This window comes from Hypanus sabinus, chromosome 15, assembly GCF_030144855.1.
Source record: "Hypanus sabinus isolate sHypSab1 chromosome 15, sHypSab1.hap1, whole genome shotgun sequence".
In the NCBI taxonomy this organism is placed as follows: domain Eukaryota; kingdom Metazoa; phylum Chordata; class Chondrichthyes; order Myliobatiformes; family Dasyatidae; genus Hypanus; species Hypanus sabinus.
Window position 1 is genome coordinate 73,273,232 of NC_082720.1, and position 21,007 is coordinate 73,294,238.

General features: G+C 40.1%; 1 long non-coding RNA gene across 1 annotated transcript in view; it reads left to right on the forward strand.

Annotated features, from left to right (window-relative positions):
* Window positions 1-13,451, forward strand: part of LOC132405192 (uncharacterized) — a 501,791-nt gene extending 488,340 nt beyond the window's left edge. The window contains exons 5-6 of the long non-coding RNA XR_009515786.1: window positions 6,858-6,902; window positions 13,296-13,451. This is a non-coding gene — a long non-coding RNA (uncharacterized LOC132405192). The remainder of the gene's footprint in view (window positions 1-6,857; window positions 6,903-13,295) is intronic.
* The last annotated feature ends 7,556 nt before the right edge of the window (window positions 13,452-21,007 follow it).

Genomic DNA, 21,007 nt, shown 5'->3' on the forward strand with positions numbered 1-21,007 from the left:
TTGCAAAGGCTATGGAGAAGGGGCTGAGCTTGGAGCCTGAAAGTTTCTCTCATCGTGAACCAGTGTTGATATGACAGGTTGAATAGACTTTTTCAGTGCTGTAAGAGATTGTGAGGAGGATGCTTGACAATTCTGAGGACTCTGTGAATGCAGCATTTCTGGATAATATCCTGGATGGGGGAAGGGTGGGGGGGGGGGGGAGAGATCCCAATGATTGTATCAGCAGTTCTCACAATTTATTCACCTACCTACAAGAAAGGTGAAAATAAGGTTGAAAGAGTGCAGAGAAAATTTACAAGGATTTTGCCAGGTCTGGGGGACCTGGGTTGTAAGGAAAGATTGAATAGGTAAGCACTTTATTCCTTAGAACATCAAAGATTGAGAGGAGATTTGATAGCGGTATACAAAATTTTATGAGGGGTATAAGTGCAAGCAGTCATTTTCCTCTGAGGTTGGGTGAGACTACAACCATAGATCATGGGCTAAGGATGAAAGGTGAGAAGTTTAAGGGGAACATGAGGGGAAACCTCTTCACTCAGGGTGTAGAATGAGTTGTCTGCACAAGTAGTGCATGCAAGGTTGATTTCAACCGTTAAGCAAAGTTTGGATAAGTACATGGATAGTCAGGTTATGGAGGGCTATGGTCCCAGAGTAGGTTGATGGGAATAGGCAGTTCAAATAGTTTTGGCACAGACTGGATAGGTCAAAGGGCCTGTTTCTGTTCTGTACTTCCCTCTGACGCTATGACTTATTGGGTAGTCTTGCTGTGAGATGCCTTGCAATTGCCATACTTGATGGTGATACAGCTGGTCCAGACAATCTCCGCGGTGCTTCAGTAGAACGTGGTTAGATTTGTGATTTGATGCTGTGGCTCACTAATGCCCTTCAGGAAATGATGTTTGCTATAGTTATCTGGTTTGATGTGCATGTCCCGTCAACTTGATTGGTTCTTATCTGCCTTCTGAAATGGTACAGCAAATTGCTCAGTCCCAAGAGAACAATGACTCTTGGCCCAGCCAGAAATGTCCAGATACTAGAGATGGATAAAACAAAATTATCTAATTCCGTAGTCTTGAAGACAAGCGAAGGGGTAATCCCTCCTGTCCCTCAATATTACTGGAAAACAGATTAAATGGTCATTGTTGTTTTGTGGGATCTTGCTGTGTGGAAATTGCCTGCTGTTTTTCTTACAGTCACAGCACTTCAAGAATTACTTCATTAACTCTTAAGCACTCTGGGTCTTCTTGAAGTGGATAAGAGGCAAGCTCACTCAATGCAATTTTTTCTCTTCTTATGAATGCAGTAAAGTGTTACAACTTTAACACCATGGGCTACTGTTAAACTGTGCATTTACAGAGCTGTGTGTATTAGATAATTAAATAGCCAATCAGAAAAGATATCTTGAGCTGTAGGTCATATTTCACAGGCCTGACTGAATTGAATAATTAATTTCACTCTTGAGTTTTTAACAGATGCTTCAATGCATGAAAGTAATAAAATCCCCATTGCCTCACCAGCCCTTAATTCATACAGCCAGCAATCCCTGTAGTTTAAAGATTAGTTGAAAACTAAACCATGGTTCCTAATCGACCTGTAGAAGTTTGTAGCAGGAAGCACAGGGTAGTCTTCCTCCTGATTAGATTACTAGAGGAATACAGAAGAGTTATCCACAAGAAGGTCACATTGATATGTATAGTAGGATGATTGGCTCCCCTGTTGCAGGCATTGCTTTTGTTTTTATTATTAATTTGACTGTGGATTTGCAGGGTCATATTTGTCAGCATGTTTCCAAATTTTCAACAGGACCATGTCAGTCTGTAAAATTGGCATGTCAATACTTTGTCCATTGGAATCACTTAAACAGGTGAAAGGATATAATTTATGATTGGCAGCAATTTATTATTCTGAGAATGATGCAATGCCCCAGAGATACTGATACAACTCGTAGAGAAACTGATCCTTTCTCTGATATATGCAAACACTTACATAAGTTCAGTTTCGGATTCAGTTTTATTTATCACATGTACATCGAACCATACAGTGAATGTTTAATTTGCATTAATAGTCAATACACCCATGGATGTGGTGGGGGCAACCCGCAAGTTTTGCTACATATTCTACCGCTAATATAGCATGCCCACGATGCTCGGCAGAACACAAGCAGCAGCAACAACAAAACTGTTGTGCATTTAATATTTTAATAATATTTGTGTTTTGAAGTTGCAGAACATAATAACAGTGATGAGGATGTGATTTTTTTTTGTAACTTCAGAACATTAAATTAATTCAAACAAAGACACAAGAGCCCAAAATATGGGTCTAACTTTGAGTTTACTTTAAGCAAGGCATTCACATGTCACTTGGTAGCATGATGATGTATGAAATTCATGTATTTGTACATATAGCCTGTAATAACCATATAACAATTACAGCGCAGAAACAGGCCATCTTGGCCCTTCTAGTCCGTGCCGAACGCTTACTCTCAGCTAGTCCCACCTACCTGCACTCAGCCCATAACCCTCCATTCCTTTCCTGTTCTCATATCTATCCAATTTTTTTTTAAATGACAAAACTGAACCTGCCTTTACCACTTCTACTGGAAGCTCGTTCCACACAGCTACCACTCTCTGAGTAAAGAAGATTCCCCTCGTGGTACCCCTAAACTTTTGCCCCTTATCTGTCAACTCATGTCCTCTTGTTTGCATCTCCCCTACTCTCAATAGAAAAAGCCTATTCACGTCAATTCTATCTATCCTCCTCATAATTTTAAATACCTCTATCAAGTCCCCTCTCAACCTTCTATGCTCCAAAGAATAAAGATCTAACTTGTTCAACCTTTCTCTGTAACTTAGGTGCTGAAACCCAGGTAACATTCTAGTAAATCTACTCTGTACTCTTTCTATTTTGTTGATATCTTTCCTATAATTCGGTGACCTGAACTGTACACAATACTGTAATAATAACTGTATAACACAATAATCACTGTACACTGTAATGAATTATTTAAACAAACAAAATGCTTAATCAAACTATATATATATAGTTGACTCAAATATTATTAAAATATTAAATAAACAACACTCCTGCCTGATTAGCTATAAACTCCAACTCAATAGAGAATGCATCTCAACTATACACACAGGATACTATATAATATAACTACTGTATACAGACATGCATAGCAATGTAATTTTTAATTTGTCCCATTTAGGCTGAAAGATTCCATCACTATGGAGGCTTTCTTACTCTTGTAGGATAATGTCTTTCCTGACAATGGGGTCACCCTGCTTGGCAGGTGAGACTTGTGGCTGTGAAACAATCTCAGTTTCTGGGACCTCCTCCCTAGTGGTTGACTCTGAGACTGCAGGCAGTGGCTTTGACAGCTCTGGACACCTTTCTTCCCCTTTCTTTTTTATTCTTTTAGGTTGTGAATCTTGATCTTGGGAAGGTCCATTTCTTCCACTGGAGTATTCTCTTATTAATCCTTCTATTGCTGCCTTACGATATGATCTCTCCTCTTTGTTTCTGCAACTGCATCATCATCTGGCAAATCTTCTGTTTTCCTATCTCCATTGACTCCATTATTTTCGGCATTCCATTCGCCTAGCTGGTCTTCGTTTTTTGTATCTACTTTTACAAGCAGATTTTGTCTTCTACTTAAAGGTCATGCAATAAGCTTAATGCATGCAGTGACAATTCTGGTTCTTCATACTCACAAAAGCCAAATGCTTGCCACTTTTCTGAAGTTCCTTGCATTCTTTTCCAGCTTAAACCCAAGCCATGCTTCTGCTTTTTTTTTTAATGATTATTATCACACTACTCACTCTTGATGAACCCAGTAATTCCTCCATTTCCTGGCTTTGTTTTAAGTCGACCTTGTCTTCCCTTCTGAAGAACACGTGCCTGTGCTACTTCAAAAAAAATTGACATTTCAGGTGGAGGCTCAGATGTCATCTCCCTCTACCCCAAAGGTGCTGCTTGACTTGTTGAGTTTCTGCAGCAGTTTGGTTTGCTCCAGGTTACAGCATCTGCACTCTAATTTGTCTCCTTTGAATCAACTGGAAGGAAGAACAAGCCATTGCCAGCATCTTCTCCCAGCTCAGTATTCCCAAGTGCAACATCCTAATTACACAGATTCAGCTCTGAAGGTTTGGCTACATCACTCAAACAAAAGTAGGAATTATGCAGCAGGGCTGGCTGCATCCATGGAAAGAGAAGCAGTCAATTTTTCAAATCCAGTGGTAAGTCTTCTCTGACCATGAAAATCTTCTGTAGTTTAGTCACTTGCCAAACCAACTCATAGGAAAGAAACACAGCAGGCCAGGCAGCATCTATAGGAAGAAGCACTGTCGACATTTCGGGCTGAGACCCTTCGTGAGGACAAATGTGGACAGTGTCCTGACGAAGGGTCTCGGCCCAAAATGTCAACAGTGCTTCTTCCTATAAATGCTGCCTGGTCTGCTGTGTTCCACCAGCATTTTGTGTGTGTGTTGTTTGAATTTCCAGCATCTGCAGATTTCCTCGTGTTTGCTCTAGGAAAGAAATGTTGGAAGGCAGACAGCAGTATAAGTTCAAGGCATGGATATGGCAGCTGCAACCAGAGAGATTACCCTATCGTTCAGGTAGAGGGTATCAGCAGGGTCATGCATTTAGAAAAGTAGCTTAAAGGGAGAGAAAGGCTTAAATTTTCCTTGATATGGGCAAGGTTTGCCACCCATCTGTCCATGTCCGTGGTCCTGGGTGGATAGGAGGGAGAAAAAGGCTTGTTTTGCTGTTGATGTTTTGTTGTCTATTGTGTTCTGTTTTTGTACTGCTGCAGAGTATTGTGGACATGCTATCCTGGCATCAGAATGTGTGGTGAAACTTATGGGCTACCCCAGGCACATCCCTTGGTGTGCTGGTATTAATGCAAATGACACATTTCACAGTATGTTTCCATGTACATGTGATCAATATATTTTGAATCTGAATCTAAAACCAGTTTCATGAGGAAAGTTTTGACCTCCTCAGCAATTATTTCCCAATTGAGTTGCAGAGAATCCTAAATAATTACATAGAATTAGCCAATACCAAACAAAACTCATTTACTTTTATACTCTGTCCTTGATGCAGTGAAGATGAAGATTCCTTTTGTCTTCTTACATAGACACTGTGCTTACATACAAACATTTTAAGTTCCAATAGCTATCCAGTCCTCTACTCCAACCAGAACAAGGTCAACCAGCAATTGTACCTCATCTGTTACAGTCCAATAGCAGGCCTTAAATCCAGATGAGCACAATGAGTTTAGATTAGCTTGGGTGTCAAAGCGATAACTTTCTGAAGATTTTACACACAACCTGCTTAATCTAATCTTTCTTCTTTTTTAAATATTGTTTTAAAGAATACACTCATTAGTCACTCTATTAGATACAACTTTACACCTGCTTATTAAAGCACATATATAGTCAGCCAGTCATGAGGCAGTAACTCAATGCATAAACACATGCAGATACCGTCAAGAGGTTCAGTTGTTGGTCAGACCAAATATCAGAATGGGGAAGAAATGTGATCTAAGTGACTTCGAACATGGAATGATTGTTGGTGCCAGACAGGGTGCTTTGAGTATCTTAGAAACGACTGATCTCCTGGTATTTTCACACACAATAGTCTCTAGAGTTTACAGAGAATGGTATGAAAATAAAATAAGAACACATCCAATGAGCAGCAGTTCTGTTGGTGAAAACATCTTGTTAATGAGAGAGGTCTGAGGCTGGTTCAAGCTGACAGGAAGGCAGTAATAATTCAAATAGCCATTTGTTTTACAACAATGGTGTGCAAAAAAAGCATCTCTGAATGCACAACACATCAACCATGAAGTGGATGGGCTAAAGCATACCATGAACATACACTGACTGGCCGCTTTATTAGGTACAGGATTGACCTAATAAAGTGGCCATTGAATGTATGCTTCACTTAAATGAGACAGATCAGTTAAAGTAGCATGGTTCTCAACCTAATGACCTTGCAGGGTTTAAAGGTCATCTCAGCTCTTCCTGCTCCATAAACATTTCACTTTTTAAATTTTCTGCCATTGGAATGGCCTTAAGACAAATTTATTTTGCTTGTCCTCTAAACAAAGCTTTCAAAATGAGTGCAACATTCAGTGGATCTGAAAAGGGCTTGATCGCTAAAGGGAGAACATGTCAACACACTTGTCCTCATGCTGAGTCTGGATGAATAAGATGCTGTGAAGGAATAGTATTATTTTATTAACAAATAATTCTTCACTGAATGCTTACTGTCCAATGCACTAAGTTGTTTTCCTGTGACATTATTTGCACTATTTACAAGGGACATGGTGTAGTAATTTGTGATTTTTGAACCACATCATGTATCTTACAGAGCAGAAGGAATTAAGGGTACATATCGGTGCACATGTGATGCAGTCAATAATTTAAGAATGTATCAGGTAAAGCAGGCAATTAATAAAATTAAGAGGTTCGAAGCTTCTGCTTTTCGTTCACTTGCCAACCTAGAATGAGATCAATTTTCCCTAATATCTGAGAGCAGAAGAGATGCAGTATTCTCATAATTGCTTAAATTCATGTCGAGCTGAAGAATAATTGGTGTCTGTTTCTGTCTGTTTCAAAGCCAGCCACAATCCTTTCTGAGGGAATGGATTTTTGTTTCCTTGGCAGTTTTCTTTCAGGTATCCTGCAGTGAGCATATCTGATTATGAAGCACCTTTTTGGAAAAGTGTTAGCCATCCATCCGCTGTTAATGACCTCTCACCATATCCTCCACCATTGTTTATCTTTCATTGTGCTACAATGGCTCAAACCTTGATTGACAATAAATTTCTCATTTTCTTGCAGGGTGAGACACAGTGAAAATTGTGAAGTTGAATCCAACATTATATGGTGAGTAATGTTACATGATGAAACCAGAATTCTGATTAATTTATAATTTTACCTCAATGGAGCCAGAATACACAATAGTTGCTATAGTCGGTGGTGCCTGCAACTAAGATGTACGTCACTTATTGACTCTATGCTAAAAACTGTGCGTGGACAGAATAGGGTTGGTGAAAACTAAAAATAAAACTTCTCGCTACCTGTGTCTCTTTGCCTCTATGTGTGCACTGGTGCCATAATTGTCTCAAGAATACAATCGGAATTCTTGGCTAGAAACTAGCCTTCATCAATGAGTATGGACATATTATCCCTCCTTGAAAGATACTCCAGCTGAATTTAATCTTGGATCACTCAGTATCCACACACACTTTCCAACTCTGGTCAATAAGAAACATTAGGGAGCAGTGTTAGGCATCACATTTCCCTCCTAAGTTCTGATTGACCAGGCTAAGCTGAGACCCTCCCCTGCCTCAGCCAAGTTTCATTAATCAAGTGGTGTTCACTTCTTGAAGATTGGCATTGGGTCTCCTGATGCACCACAGGTAAAACCCGAGATACACATTTGCACCGATTTTTCAAAAGATTTTCAAAACATGCAAAGAACCTTTAAATTCAAAATGCCTACAATCACAAGTGCCGTTTGAGAGACTGTCAGGTACAAATAGATTCATTAAGTAATACAGCACAGAAAAATCCCTTCAGCCCAACTCATTCATGATGACTAAGATCCCATCTCTGCAGATCCCTTTTGCCCATATCCCTCCAAGCGGGGGTTCCCAACCTCGGGTCCATGGAACCTTAGATTAAGAGCATTGCTCCATGGCATAATAAAGATTGGGAATCCCTGCTGTTTACGTTTTCTGTCCATGTACCTTTCCAAATGTTTCTTGAACTTTGTAATTATTCCTACCTCCATCACCTCCATTACCTCCTGATCTAGCTACTTGTTTCACACACCTACCGCTTTCTGTGTGAATACCTTGTCCTGAGGTCTCCATTAAATCTTACCCTTCATATCTTTAACCAATGCCTTCTAGTTTGAGACTCCCCCACCTGCCTTCTCCACCAATATTTCCAACAGATCCTGTTGCACCTTCCTTGCTGTCCACAACTATGCCAGTCATTGTGTTGTCTACAGACTTACTAATCACCCCACTGTATTTTCATCCAGATATAAACACTCAAAACCCAGCTCAGGACTTAATGATCCTGATGTAGGTTTTCAACCAGAAACTCCGACAACTCCTTTTCATCCAATAGATGTTGTTCAATCCGTTGAGTTCCTTCAACAGATTGTTTGTTGCTCCGGATTCCAGCATTTGCAGTTTTTTGTGCATCTAGTACTCTAGATGTAAATTGCAAATCCAATCAACCAGATCTCCTTGGATTCCATATACCTTATTCAGCCAAGCAGGAGGAATCTGGTCAAATGCTTTATCAAATTCCATGCACCAGCTTATACTAACTTACTTTTTTCAGAATCAGATTCAATATCTCCAGCATATGAGGTGAAATTTGTTACTTACGGAGTTTTTATCACTTTCCCCAAAATACTCTCCCACAAAAACTCCTATCATCTTCCAGGCTCATTTACAACATCTAGTATAGCCCCTTCTGTGTTTAGGTTATCAACATATTGATTCAAGGAATCTTTCTAGATTCTGCCCATCTAAGCCTTTGGCTCTAAAAAGGTCCCATTCAGTGTTGAGAAAATTGAAGTTCCCCAAAACAAAAACAATGTTGCTATCAAATCTTTCCATAATCTCTCAAGAAATCTGTTTCTTTGGCTGCTTAGCAGGAAACAGAGAGTGGGAATAAAGGAATCCTATTCTGGTTGGCTGCCGGTTACCAGCGGAGTTCCACAGAGGTCGGTGTTGGGACCGCTGCTTTTTATGATATATGTCAATGATTTGGCTACAGTATTAATGGAATTGTGGCTAAATTTGCCAATGATACAGAGATAGGTGGAGGAGCAGGTAGTGTTGAGGAAACAGAGAGACTTAGATAGTTTGGGGGAATGGACAATGAAGTGGCAAATGAAATACAATATTGGAAAGTGTATAGTCATGCACTTTGGTGGAAGAAATAAATGGGGAGAGAATTCAAAATACAGAGATGCCAGGGGACTTGGGAGTCGTAGTGCAGGATACCCTAAAGGTTAACCTACAGGTTAAGTTAGTTGTGAAGAAGGTGAGTGCAATGCTGGCATTCACCTTGGATTTACCAAGGACAAATCATGCTTGACTAATCTATTGGAGTTTTTCGAGGATGTAACCAGGAAGTTAGACAAGGGAGATCCAGTGGATGTAGTGTACCTCAATTTTCAGAAGGCATTTGATAAGGTCCCACATAGGAGATTGGTGGGTAAAATCAGAGCTCATGGCATTGGGGGGGGGGGGAAGATATTGACATGGATAGAAAACTGGTTGGCAGATAGAAAGCAAAGGGTGACTAGTGGGGTGCAACAGGGCTCAGTATTGGGACCACAACTGTTTACATTTACGTCAGTGATTTAGATGAAGGCATTGAGAATAACATCAGCAAATTTGCTGATGATACTAAGCTGGGTGGCAGTGTGACATGTGATGAGGATGTTAGGAGAATTCAGGGTGTCTTGGATAGGCTGGGTGAGTGGGCAGATACTTGGCAGATGACGTTTAATGTGAATAAATGTAAGGTTATCCACCTTGGGAGTAAGAACAGGAAGGCAGATTATTATCTGAATGGTGTAGAGTTAGGTAAGGGAGAAATACAAAGAGATCTAGGAGTCCTTGTTTATCAGTCACTGAAGGTGAATGAGCAAGTGCAGCAGACAGTGAAGAAGGCTAATGGAATGTTGGCCTTTATTACAAAGGGAATTGAGTACAAGAGCAAGGAAATCCTCTTGCATTTGTACAGGGCCCTGGTGAGATCACACCTGGAGTATTGTTTACAGTTTTGGTCTCCAGGGTTAAGGAAGGACATCCTGGCTGTAGAGGAAGTGCAGTGTAGATTCACAAGGTTAATTCCTGGGATGTCTGGACTATCTTACGCAGAGAGGTTAGAAAGACTGGGCTTGTACACGCTAGAATTAAGGAGATTGAGAGGGGATCTGATTGCAACATATAAGATTATTAAGGGATTGGACAAGATAGAGGCAGGAAATATATTCCAGATGCTGGGAGAGTCCAGTACCAGAGGGCATGCTTTCAGAATAAGGGGTAGGTCATTTAGGACAGAGTTAAGGAAAAACTTCTTCTCCCAGAGAGTTGTGGGGGTCTGGAATGCACTGCCTCGGAAGGCAGTGGAGGCCAATTCTCTGGATGCTTTCAAGAAGGAGCTAGATAGGTATCTTATGGATAGGGGAATCAAGGGATATGGGGACAAGGCAGGAACCGGGCATTGATAGTAGACGATCAGCCATGATCTCAGAATGGAGGTGCAGGCTCGAAGGGCTGAATGGTCTACCTCTGCACCTATTGTCTATTGTCTATTTCTAGAGGTATAGAATATAAGAGCAGGGATGTGATGTTGAGGCTCTATAAGGCACTTGTGTGGCCACACTTGGAGTATTGTGTGCACTTTTAGGCTCTTTATTTTAGAAAATATATACTGACATTATAGGGGGTTCAGAGAAGATTCATGAGAATGATTCCAGGAATGAAAGGGTTACCATATGAGGAACATCTGGCAGCTCTTGGTCTGTATTCCTTGGAGTCCAGGAGAATAAAGGGGATCTCATAGAAACATTCCGAATGTTAAAAGGCCTGAACAGATTAGATCTGGCAAAGTTAGTTCTCATGGTAGGGGATTCTAGGAGAAGAGGGCACGACTTCAGGATTGAAGGATATCCATTTAGAGCGGAAATGCAGAGAAATTACTTTAGACAGAAGGTGGTAAATCTGTGGAATTTATTACCATGAGCTGCTGTGGAGGCCAAGTCATTGGGTGTTTTAAGGCAGAGATGGATAAGTTCTTGATCAGCCAGGGCATCAAAGGGTATGGGAGAAGGCAGGGGAGTGGGGATGACTGGAAGAATTCGATCAACCCATGATTGAATGGCAGAGCAGACTCAATGGGCCGAATGCCCTACTTCTGCTCCTATATCTTATGGTCTTATAGTCTTTAGTTCTTTCTGGCTATTGGGAGGACTATGGCATGACTGCATCATGGTGATTGCACCTTTCTTATTTCTAAACTTTTCAAATATTACCTCAAAGGATAAGCTCCCTCAGATACCCTCTCTAAGTGCAACTGTGACACTGAGCCTGATGGGTTGTGCAACTACCCTAGTTCTTTTACCTCTTTGTGTAGCACATTGATGATATGTTTACCTAGGAACACTGAGTTACCCTTTCCGCAAGCAAGTCTCCGCCATGGCAGAATTGCTTCACACAATAACCCAGGCACTAACTCATCTGTTTTAACAAAAAACCCCTTACATTAAAATTAGTATACTTAAGAGCATCAGTCCCACTGTGCTCAGTAATCCAGCCCTAATCCTGCTTCCTATCAGACCGAACCCTGAATCCGTCCACTTGCTGAGCTGCTGCTCTGGTTAGCAATACATTGACATATGAGTTTAAACTCTCCTAGACCGCACCAGCAAAGAATTCTGCAAGGATATGGCTACCTCTCCAATTGCAGTTCTAACCCAATTAAACCAGCTTCATCAGCAAAGTAAGGGAAAGTGTTGTTGACAGTCACCTGGACCAAGTGGACTACACCCCAGGGTTCTAAAAGAGGTCGCTGAAGAGGTTGTGAAGGCAATAGTAATGATTTTTCAATAATAACTAGATTTTGGAATGGTTCTGGAGGTGGAAATTTGCAAAAGTCACTCCACTCTTTAAGAAGGGAGAGAGCCAACAAAGAGGAGTTTCTCAAGAATGACCCTGGGGCTGAAAGGGTTAACACATGAGGAGCATTTGATGGCTCTGAGCTTGTATTCTCTGGAGTTCATAAGAATGAGGTGGGTGGCAATTTCATTGAAACCTGTCAAATATTAAAAGGCCAAGATAGAGTAGATGTGAAGGATCCTAGGGCCAGAAGGCACAGCCTCAGAATGCAAGGGCATCTCTTTAGAACAGAGGTGAAGAGGATGTTCTTTATCCGAAGGGTGGTGAATCTGTGGAATTCATTCCCACAGATGGCTGTGGAAGTCAGTGCAGTGGGTATACTTAAAGTGGAGTATGATTGATTCTTGATTAGTAAGGGCGTCAAATGTTATGGGAGAAGTTAGGAGAATGGGGTTGAGAGGGAAAATAAATCAACCATGATGAAATGGTAGAGCAGACTTGATGAGCAAAATGGCCCAAATCTACTCCTATGTCTTATGGTCTTATGGTTGAACATTTCCCTTGCCTGCCAGCTAGATGACAACAAATGAAGGAAGACCTAGTGGTGATCTAAGAGTTCTCGGACAGGACAAAATGAACAGGAGCCAGATATATTTCTGAAAAGGTGTATAGTTTATAAATACAAATCTCCACACTAAACAAAAGGCAATAACTCACAGGTAGCTCAAAACCATTAGTCTCTGGAGCCTCACAGGCAATGCAGGTAATCTTCCTTTCTCTGCATGTGGTCTGCAGGTTTGAGCAGTTCTTTCTTCCAAGTGCTTATCTTTATTCTCCAATCTTCAGGCAAAACCTATATATGATTTTCAAAGAGTTCACTTGATTTCTTTCCAATTCTTCTGATCTCATAAACGATTCCTCATATCTCAATGTATTCACCTCCCTTTATTTTTCAGCTTTGCTCTGTCTTATCTTTCTTCACAATTGTTCTAGGCAACAAACATGCAACTGATTGCATTATTACTTACTACATGAGAAAAGTACTTTAACAAAGAAGTATACTATCTGAGTTCTCTAGCATCTCCTCAGATAACTAAATTTGTCTACGCTTCTCACTGCCTAGAATGAGCAATTAACATAATCAAATACCCCACCCACTTCAGACACTTTTTCTTATGGCCTTGTACCTTATTGTCTGCCTGCATTAACACTTTATTCTGTATTCTTTTATTGTTTTCCCTTATGCTAACTACCCAATGCACTCTTGTAATAAAATAATCTGTATGGATAACATGCAAAACAAAGTTTTTCACTTTACCTTGGTATATGTGACAATAATATATTGTTGTACTTTACTTACCAATTTATCAAACCCTAAGGTTTTTATTGCAGTAGAAACAACAGCACACATATGGTTTCTATCTTGGCTGCAAATTATATCGTTTCTATTTTGGGCTACATATGAATCTTGATATTATATAGCTAAACTTCCCATTGTGCCTTATGATGACAAATGTGCTATTATTCACAAGTTAAACATTGACAGGAGCCTGCTGATTGCTGTGATGATTATAAAGAAAAAGAGTTTGCAAATCAGATATGAATCCTCAATCTTTATCTACAGACTGAAAATTTGGTGACAAGTTCTCGGTTCCTTTTCAACTCAATTCTCCTCGTTGACCTACAGTGTATGGAACGCCTGCATCCTGCACTATATCTGGGATCTCACAATGCGAAGTGGGAAAGATATATGTATTTTTGGCTCTGTAAGATGAGTTGCAACACTAGTTTATAGACTCACAACCTCTTATTTTTTAAAATTCCACCTTCCTTTGAAATAATCAAATATTTATGTAAAATTATGTAAGATGTCTGTGTTGTGAAGCATGCAGTTAATTTTCCCTTAGGTAAAATGTCAAGCTTGTCTTGTCATTTATAGGCTGCCTGTTATTTTAGTTGATAGAATAATAATTCAGAAATGAAACTCTTTCTCATAATAGAGATAAACCATTATTTTCACTCTTCTGCCATAAATGCTAATATTTTAAAACATTGATATCAAGTTTGAAAGGAAGATGTTGGTACAATGAATCTCATACCTTTCAGATAACCTGCTATTTCTTATGAATGTGCTGAAATTTTGAGACAGCAAATCCTGAAATAGCTTACATTTATATTACGCTTTTTAGAATTTCCTGAGTACTTATCTAAGAAATGTGTTGCCACACTAGATGCTACTGTAATGTCAGAATACAGTAGCTGATTGTGTACAGCAAATTCCCACAAGCAACATTCTATGACCAGATAATTTGATTTAGCAATACTGAGCCGTGCCTGACTAGTGGCAGGGCCAATCAACAAATTAAAACCAAGGTTAAAAATTGTGTACTGGATAAAATAAAGAATGAATGAGTAGGAAACAACACACAGAGAGCTTACATAACCAATTTGGATAAACTGAATTCCCCAATCATTTCCTGAGATTCTGTCTCAGGTTTAGACAAATGAGTAGAGATCTAATTGAAGGCTTCATAGAGAGATGCCGTCATGGTGTGGTCCTACTATAAAGTCTCCTCAAGCAAAGAATCATGATTCTCAACATCACCATACAATGGATTGAGAGACTTCTGAGAGAATCATTAGGGTTTCTTCCACTCCCCCCATCCCCATCCAGGATATACGTCAATGCACTTGGCATTGTAAAGGACCCCTCCCACCTGTCCCACAACCTCTTTGACCTCCTATCATCAGGCAGACGGCACAGGCTTTATAAAAACAAGGTCTGTTAGACTAAGGAACAGCTTATTCCCTCAGGCTGAGCGACCACACAGTACACAATATTTATGACAATGCCAGTAGTACTATTCTGCTGCATATTTAACCATACGTTGTGAATGCATTTTATGTCAACTTGTACATTTACAGAATATTTTTATCTATTAAGTTTATAGATTAATATTACTTTATGTTGCGTATATGATATATGTACTATGTTTTGCACCTTGGTCCTTGAGGAATGGTCTTTCATTTAGCAGTATATAGATGTATGGTCGAATGACAATAAACTTGAACTTGAAAAGTGGAGCAGGACTGGCCTCCTACTTCCATTTCTTACATTCTTAAAAATATTAATTGATTTATTTGAAACTTGAGTAGTCAAGGCTTTCTCTGTGTTTCACATTTAGAACTTTCAGTTTATGTACTTCGGATTGTTACAAAAAAAGAACATGATGATTATCAATTTTAACCAAATTTGTCTATTTAAGTTTTTCATTTGAGGTAAGGAAATGCAAGTTGGTGAGATGAGTAAAAAGTTTGACCATTAGTCATGTTATGGTCATTTGTGGTAAAATACTTTTCCTTCAATTTTTCTAAAAAACTATCAACTGCTACCTTATTTTTGTTGCTTGAAAATAAAAATATAATTTTATTAAAGTAATTATCAGTTTATTTACTGTTCAGAGTCAGAGGCATGGGGGAATGTTTATTTATACAACTGTGATATTTATTCAAAGATGACAGGATTATTCCAGGAACCAATAAAAATAGAATTAGTTTAATATTTATGAAAATCTATTGGAAACTTTCTAAGACGTTGCTGGAAATCTCAAGACTTGCTCGACTATCATTATGCTATCATACTGCAAGCTGTCCAAGAGCAAGTCAACCCTTAAATTCCATTGTTCTAATTGCCCCTTGAGTATGCCGTTGTATGTCACAATCAGCCCAACTTTCACGTGATCTCATATGGACATTAAACACACACACACACACACACACACACACACACACATAATAAAGGTAAATATTAAAGGCTAGTTAAAACTGCATGAATATCGCTTACAGATATTTTGCCTACAGTGAGTCATGTCATATATAATAGTTATAATGATCTCTTTACCACATTATGAGATTGTTAAATGCTCCCAATGGCATTTAAATAGCCTCTGACAACCAAGTCCAACTCGTGGCCTTCGTGTGTGGCTTTGCTACTAAGCTCAGTGGAACTGTTTCTACTGGCAGGAAAAGTGTCAAAGGTGGGATACTGGTGCTATAAAACCAGTCACTTTGGGTTGATGGGGCTCATCAGCCATGGTTGGCAGCTCATCTAGGAGAAGGAAAACTCTGATCTCAAACCTCTGCTTCCTTGCAGCTATACCCACTCATGAGAAACACTTTGGGAGTAATCCCCAAGGGAAGACTCCAGAGCTGGAGTCCCTAAGGCAGTCCAACATTGAATTCAGTGTGGACTGGCATCTCCTGCGACACTGCTGGTACCAAATTGTATCAGTGTCTGTTGTTCCTTTGGGTTCATCAGATGTGTGGAGCGGGAGAGCTTGCTACATGGGCAACAGCTTTCTCTCCATATTGTACTGCCCAAGCTTGCATCCCGAGACAGCTAGGATGCAATATCTGCAGTCAACTCTGACTGATGGAGGCCTCATTATAACCACCAACAAAGGAGAATTGTAGGTTTCTTTAAAGCAATTAAAGCTTTCTTTACATACTTTAGTTTTTACTTTTGAGAACTTTTAACATGTTGGTCTTTATAAATCAGGAAACTGAGTGCAGGAATTGGGAAGTTATGTTGAAGTTGTACAAGGCACTCATAGTATTGTGTGCAGCTCTGGTCTCCTACCTACAGAACAGATATCAATAAGTTTGAAAGAGGGTAGAGAAAACTTACAATGATGTTGCCATGGCTTGAGGTCTGATTTGCCGGAAAAGATTGAATAGGTGAGGACTTTATTGATTGGAATGCAGGAGAATGAGCAGAGATCTTATAGAGGTTTACAAAATAATGAGTTGTATAGACAGGGTGAAGGCTTGCAGGCTTTTCCACTCAGGTTGGATGAGGCTAGAACTAGAGTCCATAGCTTTAGGATGAAACGTGAAGTATTTAAGGGATTCTGAGTGGAAAACTCCTTGTTCATAGAATGCTGCCAACCACTTTGCCAAACTTAAGCAATGGTAAATATGGAGATGTGGATAAAAAAGATTTATGATAGACAGTGTTATGAGAAGAGCTCAAGAGCTGAAGGAGATGGGAGTTCTCCAGGGCAAGATGGAAGCTGTTGAAAACACTCTTGGCAATGTAGGGACAGAGGTGCATAGCATAAGAGACCTTCCAAAAGGGAAGGATGGATACGAGCAAAGACTAGTGAATAAAGGAAAGACTATGGCAGAGTTTGATAAAGTCATCCAAATATTATATTGAAGAAAGCTGGAGTAGTGGTAAAGTTCCGTGATCACAATGAGAGACCATCATTTGGGACATTGACACTGTTCAGTAATTTGATAAGAGCATTGAAATTAGACTGCCAATGGATGAACACAATCCTCTAGAATACATATATCTCTATCTGACAAGAATATTCATCAAGGCTACCAGGGGATAATCCTGAAAGTATGCAACCATCATTCAGTTGAGATTATGTTATTGTTTGCATCCATCAAGGTCTCTACATATTACTGTGCAAAGGAATGATCCCTTTCCTGGGAAATGATGAATCAGTTGACAACGAGGTGAATCAATAAATAACTATTAGTTTTGCCCCATCAGAAGATTGACTTTGCACATAATTTTAGAAAGAGTTAAATAATTAAGAGGTTACAATACTGGTTCATTAACGTCAAGGTAATTTCAGAATAATGTTTCTCTGAATATAAGTAGCTGAGCTTGAAACACAGTGGTGACTGAAAGCCAATCAGCATCTAAGACTGCTGAGCCATAGAATGAGATCACAGATTATATGTGACTTCACTCCATATACCTGCTTGCCTCCATATTCTTTTACATGCCATTTGCTAACAAATATCTGTTCATTAGGAACTGACCCCACAGAGAGTGCTCGACTGCCAGTATTATGTAAAAGTGAGTCTTTTCACATTGGCTTCAGGACATTTTCTACCCTTCTCTTGGAAGCCTGTGCAGAGGAATGCCGTCCTCTGGGAGGTTGGGGCCAATTAAAAGAACGTAAATCATGAACTGCCAATGGACAATAAGAGCACTGCTCACAGATGTGTCTGCATACACCACTGTGGTCAGGATGGATGAATTGAGATCTCGTCAGCTAAATACATTGAAAAGGTATACATTTAAAAAATATTCTAAAAGCTAAAATAAATAAAGAGAAAACCCTTGGTTTGTCAGCAACAGGTTAATTGCTGCACATTTTAATTTGATCTGCCTCTGACCACACAGAAATGATGGTTTCACTCACCAGATATACCAAATATCCTTGGCTTTAACATTCGTAGGTTGCCTTTGGGGTGAGCTGGCTGGATTAAAATTCTTTAGTGACTGAAGCCCAAATCAGTCAAGGCAAAGCAAGTAAGTCTCGGCTAATGTTGGCTTCAGCTCTAGGGAGGTCATGGTCAAGGCAGAGGTCAGAGCACATTGAGGATAGAAACTGGCCGCTTCCTCTCTGAAACTGGCTACACGAGTTGATAGGGTGGGAAAGAAAGTATATAGTATGCTTCCCTTTATTAGTTGAGGAACTGAAGTTAAAGAGTTGGGAAGTTATATTGCAATTTTATAAAACTCGAGTTTGGCCACATCTGTGTACTGTGTTCATCTCTGGTTGCCTCATTACAGGCAGGATGTCAAGCTGCAGTAAAGGTTAATAAGGATGCTGTCTGGATTAAAGGGCATGTGCTATAAGGAGAGGTTGGTTAAACTTGGGTTGTTTTCTCTCAAGTGGTGGAGACTAAAGGGAGATCTGATAGAGGTTTGTAAGATTGCAAGAGGCATAATTAGCTGGAATTATTTTTCCAGGTTTGACGTATCTAATACCAGAAGGTATATCAAAAGTAAGTTGAAAAGAAATGTACTAAGAATTTATTTTTACAGAGACTGGAGACATGGAATGCCCTGCATGAGGTGGTGGGGGTGACAAATGCCAGAGAAATTCAAGAGGCCCGTAGACAGGCAAAGGAATATGGAGGAAATGGACATTACATAGGCAGAAGGGATTAGTTTAACTATTTGATTGCTAATTTAATTAGTTCAGCACAACATTATGGGCCAAAGGGCCAGTTCCTATGCTCCACTGTTCTATGTTCTCTAGTTAGATGGGGGTCAGCTGGACAGGTTGGGCTACAAGGTTGATAACCGTGAGCATTGGCTGAGATCCAAAACCAGTAGTCAGTGGCTGGGTGTTAGTTCAGGATGCCGGGGCCAGGGATTGCAGGGGGAATGTCTACATTATAATGGGAAAGATTCGGGGTTTCAGAAAACTTTAGGATAATGAAGAAAGCACGGGGGACCAAAAAGACATTGAAGTAAAAAACAAAAAGGAGGGAACCAGAGTAAGGGTCCTGATGCCAAACTTGAAATGTGCAAAGGAAGGTCCCTTTAAATTGTGATGCTGGCAGTGCAGTTAAAACCCAACTAAAAAGTGGAAACAAATTCCACTTTGGAGAAAATCAATTTTCATATGAATATTGGTGTTAAAAACAACGCTTTGTGTTCGAATCTCCTGACTAAATCCTTTAACTTATTGAAGCATGTTGTATGTTCCAACAGTTCTGCAAAATATTTGCATCTGAAGGCCCTAAATTAATCTAGCAAAGTGAAATAAATTTCACCCATTTAATCTCATTCCAAACCCATTCATGAAGTCTGGAAAAATGGTATTTTGAATTTAACTAGTTGATAAGCGGGAAGCAGTTGTTCATTCTGCCTGCCCTCTGGCGTTCATTTCTTAACTGCAGCAGCATTGCTTGCACAGTGGGCAAAGCAGCTGGTGTCAGGTGAAAATATATCTCTGGAAGTAAAACGCAAATTGCTGGAAGCTCTCAGTAAAAGTTGGAAGTGCACCAGACACACCTTCACCTCATCCCTGCACTCTAAAGAGAATATTGCATCTCGGATTGTCTGCTTCAGACTTTCCTCTCCACCCATCCCTCCTCCTCTTCTCAAGCACCTTCACAGGGACATTCTTTATTTGTAGGACCGCCTTCCTTTTTCTACCTATGTTTTTGGTACCAATATGTACCACGACTTCTGGCTGCTCACCCTCCCTTTCCAGGATATTGTGGACATGTTCAGAAACCTTGCAGACCCTGGCACCTGGGAGTCAAACTATCATTCATGTTTCCTTTTCACATCCACAGAATCACCGATCTGTCCCCTTGACAATACTGCTGCCATCCTCTTCAGTTCCCTACCCTTCTGAGACACAGGATCTCCTGAAAAAAGAATACAGGGAGTTAGGAAGGATGCTGAGAAGCAGGTCCTCAAGGGTAGTTATCTCGGGATTGCTGCCTGTCCCGCACTACGGTGATGATAGGAATAAAAGGAGGCAGCAGATAAATGCATGGTTGAAGAATTGGAGTTGGGGGGTGGGGGCTGCGATTCAGTTCTCTGGATAATTGAGACCTCTTCTGGGGCAGGTGTGTACAAAGGGACGGATAGCACTTGAATCTGAGGGGGACCAATATTCTTCCAGAAAGGTTTAAAAGAGCTGCTGCCAGTGGTTTAAACTAATATGGCAGCAGAATAGGAACCAAGATGATAGAGCTTGAGGATGAGTCACCAGGTTTACAAGTGGATGATGGATGTAACATAAATATAAATAAGAAAGTATAAAGATTGAGTTCAAATTCAGACAGAGTAAGGAGTTAAATTGTACCACAGAAGAAAAGTTCAGAAGGGCAAAGAATGTAGGACTTGAAGGTGCTGTATTGAAATGCGTGTAGCATTCGGAATAAGGTTGATGAACTCGGAGCACAATTAGAGATTGGTGGGTATGATGTTGTGGGCATCACTGAGTTGTGGCTGAAAGAAGGCCATAGTTGGGAGCTTAACGTCAAAGGAAATACTTTGTATTGAAAGGACAGGCGTGGTGTGGCTCTGTTAGTAAAAGATGGAATTACATCTTTAGAAAGAGGTGACATAGGGTCAGAGAATGTTGAATCCTTATGGATGGAGTTATGAAGATACAAAGGTAAAAGAAAACCATTGTGGGAATCATATACAGGCCTCCAAATAGTAGCCAAGATGTGGGGTTAAGATTGCAAAGGGAGCTGGAAAGGGCACAGACGCAATTGTAATGGGGGACTTCAAAATGCAAGGGGATTGGGAAAATCAAGCTAGGGTTGGATTGCAAGAGAGAGAATTTGTTGAAAGCCCGCGAGATGGCTTTTTAGAGCAGCTTGTGCTTGAGCCTGCTCGAGGAAAGGCCATCTTAGATTGGGTGTAGTAACACAGGTCTTATTAGGGAGCTTAACATAAAGGAACCCTTAGGAGACAGTGGTTATAATATGATTGAATTTGTACTACAAATTGAGAGGGAGAAGCATAACTCAAATGTATCAGAATCACAATGGAAT